We start from the raw sequence: 5450 nt of genomic DNA, 5'->3' as shown, positions 1-5450 counted from the left end.
AAGAGCAAAGGACGTCATAATGATGTTTGCAATTCAATCCTTATATGACGCTTTTATTTCGACTTGTCAACAAAGAAATGGTTCGATTCTTATACAACACTATCATGTAACATCTTTGAGGATCATAACATCCGCAACGCTGCATCTTTATAATATAAATTTCAGCTATAACTCTTTCAATAAAAAACAAAGAAGATCTGTTATAATTGTCAATAAGGATAACTCTCTACCAGAGACAAAATGAAGTAGAAGTCATTTCATAGAAACAGCATACGTAAACTGTAAAAATATGTTTGTCTTTTTCTTTCATATCTATATTTTTTCTGCTTGCGGTCACAAAAGTGTCTTCTACAGGATCAGACAAACAGTCTAGATTTACAGTAAAAGAAACGTACGATTTGGAATATTTAGCAAAGTTTCAGTAACGTGTGTGTTTTGCATTCAAATTTTTGAAGCAGAATATTGTTTGCTCTATCTTTTTTACCTTGCGATCAAACGAAGTGTATAAAAGGTTATGTGCTAAAACAAAACTAATAACCTTTATGTAGTATTTCTCTAATTCTTCGTCAATTTATCCCTTTCTGCATCCATTGTATAAACAAATTTAATCAACGTGTGGTTCGTTTGATATCAGTTCTTTATTGGTTAAAATCCGATTATGACGTCGAATTTTCTTGTTTTCCTCTGACGGCATGAAAAAAGGCGACCATGCCTGATGACGTCACATAGAAAGTGCACATCTTTTTGAAGATCAGTCGCAAAGAAGGAATAAGTTTGCCTGCGTATTGTTTGAAAATCATTTAAGAAACAGATTTCACCACCAAATCTCGTGTAATACGATATTTATCAACTCTCGACAGTTAATTTTTTAATATTTAAAACGCTCGCCTTGTGTTTTAAATTTGAAAATTTAACTGTCTCGAGTGGATAAATATCGTATAACCCACGATGCAGTGGTAGAATCTATATAAATAACAACAGCTTACTCATTTTAATGAGCATTTTCAATATTATTGTTGATTTTGTCTAATATGAGCAACTCATTTGGACTAACTAATTATTTTATGTAAATCTTATTCTATAATACCGGTACCGGTGCTACTAGCAACGCGAGGAAGAAACTTTCAATTGTTATTATTTTGTACAGCCTACAACTACAAATTAGACGAAAAATTTGCTTCCTCAAATTAAAATAACATATATCACTTTATAGGTTTGCTTCAAGTGAGAAAAAAAAAGACTTATTAAATGTGAAAAAAAAACGTTCGTGTCATGCCGCGCTTAAATTTGTTTTAAAGATATTTAAATATGTAATGGCTTTTCATGTTGATACAACATAATATAACTGTTTCTTGTATTTGTCACTGACGAACAAAATTCATTGGTTTTCCTTGATTTTCATAAATGAACTGAAAATTGACATCTTTTTTAATTATTAATTTTCAAGATCAAACGCAAGATATTTTATACATGTAACTAAAATAAAATTATGAAAAACATATTTTCTTTTACTTAACTAAACAATAGAACATTACATCGGCTGTCAGAAAAATATAACATAAAAACCAATTACAAGAACAACATACAGTAAAAACATTAACGTTACATGATATGAGTTTTGAGATGAGGATGTTGAAAATGTTATTTAATCACACATGTATGTTCATGTTGTACATAAATTCAACAAAGCATCATTGTTGCAGCAATAAATAGAACAATGTGTGCTTTGATGTTTTTGTCATGGTCCATAGATTGGCACTGTTATCTGTAATTAGGAATGTGTCCACTTTAGATAATGTTACATATAAACAATATAGATGTCGGGCAGCATCGGAATCCCGGTCGAGACATGAAGAAAAATCCGGTCTTACACGTTCCAATAGGCATCATTTCATCACAGTCTCTCATACATTTACACATTATTTGTTTTGCAATCATGCAATCCTGACTTATCTTTCTGTTTCCCATCATATGCCTTGGTGATGTGTACTGTGCATCAGCTGAATAAGATATGAATAATATGTGATATAGATTTCAGAAGATCATTTTAAAAGAATAACATAAATTGAATATTCATTGTCTTCAAATGATAATTGATACTTTCTTTTGCATTATAATTCGCCGTTTCAGAATCTAATGCATTGTGGGTAATATTTCCAAAAGCGTACACCAAAACGTTGAAATTGGTTGAAAACGTTCTAAACGATGGAAATTGAGCCAATGACGTAACGTTATTTTAATTTTTTTGTGTACAAACAATGAGATTACCCATAGTCCTTTAAATTCTAAAACGGCGAATTACAGGAAACTTTATGTGCGCGATCAAATATATAAAAGAATATGTGATATGAGTGCCGATGAGGCAACTCTCCATCCAAGTCCCAATTTGTGAAAGTAAACATTATAGGTCAAAGTCAGCTTAGAGTAAAAAGAATGAAATAAACACTGTGAACAAAACCTCTCGGTTACCATTGTGAACCTACAAATCAATACTATGTTGTTATTGTCCAATGTCTTCCTTTCAGGTCATTGGTTTCGAGTTTTACTATTCAAATGAGATTGTGAAAGTCAATCGAAAATTCAGAATATAATGTTATACAATACTGCATATTTTTTTGTACTTAACGTATGGTAAGATAAATCATAAAATTTGTTATCAAGTGCATCTATATTTGCATTGCTCCAAGTTCCTTGCCACTGGTTACCACTAAACATGCCAGTCATCTAAATATAGATTGACAATTACATACATAGTAACACATTAACAAGCTAATGAGATTGACTACATATTGTATGTCTATGCCTTTAGGGTTACATTCTAACTAATTAGAAAATGCATGCATTGCAGTACGGCTTGACACTGCATATCATGATTAAACATTTTCGTTGTTTATCATTTGATATTGATTTGGACAGCAATTTCATGTGAGCCTGTCAATTTTCAACGTGTTTTTATTGACAATATTGTCAGTATCAATGAATCCAACAACATATATTAAAAAACAAAATACCACGAAGATACCAAATTAACTCATTAGTCAATGTTAAAAATAGCGAAAAACATGAGTCAAAGAGGTTGTCTACAAATACACTAAAATAAACACGATTGAACAACACGCACCATAGAAAAAAAACGATGTTATCCTAAATACTACAGAATATTCAATTGATTGGTGATTGTCTAATGTGTTGTGGCTATATTACAATGCATTTTCTGAATACCCTTTCTGAACACCCTTGTTATTTTCTTGTTGATTTGCCTCCAATTTTCTTTGTAGTGTTGTGTTGTGTTGACTTGCTTGTCTTTTCTTCTTTTTTTGTCATTTCCAATGGCGTCTGTTTCACTGTGACTAATGCATTTTTATAATGTTACATAAAGACCTGCACACATTTATTTGAAAACGAAGTGTATGTACAAATAAACATTAACGATACGATATGTCCTAATATGAAAATAAGGATAAGTGCTGTGATTGCCAATTAGACAACAGTCCCATTAAGTTAAAATGATGTGAAATTTAAGCAACCGTGCGGCCTACAACAATGAAAAACAAACCATACCGTATAGTCGGATATAAAATGCACAAACATAACAAACATGAAACAATGCAATTGGCAAAACCAACAGCCTAATTGATAACAATCCAATTTGCGTTATACAAATATGACAGATATGTGAAGTTTTTTTTTTTTTGCAATCGTGCACAGTTTTAATTGAAATTGTCCCTAAATTGATGAAATTTATATAAGTGAAGCTACTCAAATTTCTTCGTTTTCAAACATCACTGACTTTCAAATATTTAGGTTTGCGAAATCCTAATGAAGGTTAATCAGGAAAAAAGATGAAGACGCACGAAATCAATTTTGTGTGGATTTTTTTTGCATTTTCTAGAACTGGCTCGATACGACTTCTGTTGAGTCAACAAGGTTGTCAACAGCTCAGTAATTAATCCTGCAGTAGCAACTTGATTTATGACATTTTCCCCGTTGATAAAATTTCATTTGTTTTATAAAATAAAACACTACCTCATTCAATGAATGTTGATCTTAGATAAAATTGAATGTTGGTCTTAGGTTCCTTAGTTTCATATGATGTCTGACAGCTTTACGTATTAATACATACATGGCTTCGAATGTAAAGGTTTACTCGTAACTGAGAAAGATAAATCTGTAAATGATATTCGAGTTCACGAACTAAAAAAGTATTGGTTATTTTGTCAACTAGATGGTTGATCTCAAGACATGTAAAATAAAAAGTAGAATTTCCATGCTGTTTAAGCAAACGGAAATGGGTCTTATAAATTCGACGAAGAGCGAAAAAAAATACAGTAAAACAAATGATGTGGTCAATTAATTGGAATGGAGAATGGAAATGGTGAATGTGTCTAAGAGATAACAACACGACTTGAGTACAGGATTCAGTCAAAGGCCACACTTCTTTTTCATTTAAATTAATTCGAAGAGGTAGAGAACATTATTCAATATACAATAATTTTAAAAGCATTCACTATCAACTAATTTGTTGCTATAAATGTTTATTTCTGGTACTGTCTTTTCTTTACAAAAGAGTGCACTTAACATATAAAAGACCAAGATTCCAAAAGATACAGCTACAGTTGCAATGTTCACTTCTTCAGATAAAATAGTTATAAGACGGTAATTTTGGGGCTTTATCTATGTCCGTCTAGATTTTCTGCTTTCAAAAGTTTTTGTATGTGTGTCTTTCCAAATGTTTGGTATAGAGCGTACATCATGCACATTTTATTTCTGAATTTCACATTAATAAATTGATATTAGTCTATGATGAAATAGGTAAATCGATATAACTAACATAGAGTATAATATTTACCTCGAAAATTTTGAAGCCCTATTCCAAATATCAAAATTAAACATATCACAAATGCATGATTTTCCATATCTTTGAGAAATAGATCTAGTTGAGAGATAATCAATGTTCAAAGTGATGCTTAGAAGTATGATATTTGGACAAGATGCAGTGAGTTTTATAATGGAATTTTTTTCCCGAGGAAAATGGGTTAGATGTCACGAAAGGTTTTTTAATATACAAATTTAGACATGAATCTAATAAAAATAGAATTTAAACATCAAAGATTAATATACCCAAACATGATACCACAACTGTCATTACGTATAATGTTAATTTTAGTGACAGACAGTATTTTTCATCCTTGTTATTATTTGCCTGTGGTAATTTTGATACATCTTACGTTAAATCATAATGGTAGTTTCTTTGAATGATGTAAAGATATGTGGCAGCTATTCACCTTTCAACTATGTTCGTGATGTTGATATCATTAGTATACATTATTTTCTTTTTCAGCAAAACATGGACAATACTTTCTTCATCTGTTATTTCCTGCACTGCATCTGCCATTTATAACCGAAGCCTCCAAATTGAAAAAAAAAACAAAAAACAAAAGAACTATTAT

At 30.9% G+C, this 5450-nt stretch overlaps 1 long non-coding RNA gene across 1 annotated transcript; it reads right to left on the bottom strand.

Annotated features, from left to right (window-relative positions):
• Positions 1 to 1410: 1410 nt before the first annotated feature.
• On the bottom strand, positions 1411 to 5052 carry LOC139500729 (uncharacterized). Its single transcript, XR_011658341.1, has 2 exons — positions 4850 to 5052; positions 1411 to 2000 (listed from the first exon to the last, which is right to left on the bottom strand). It is a non-coding gene; the product is annotated as an uncharacterized lncRNA (long non-coding RNA).
• Positions 5053 to 5450: the final 398 nt, after the last annotated feature.

Source organism: Mytilus edulis, chromosome 13, assembly GCF_963676685.1.
Source record: "Mytilus edulis chromosome 13, xbMytEdul2.2, whole genome shotgun sequence".
In the NCBI taxonomy this organism is placed as follows: Eukaryota; Metazoa; Mollusca; class Bivalvia; order Mytilida; family Mytilidae; genus Mytilus; species Mytilus edulis.
The sequence above is the reverse complement of the archived record's forward strand: the minus strand, read 5'-3'. Positions and strand labels throughout refer to the sequence as shown.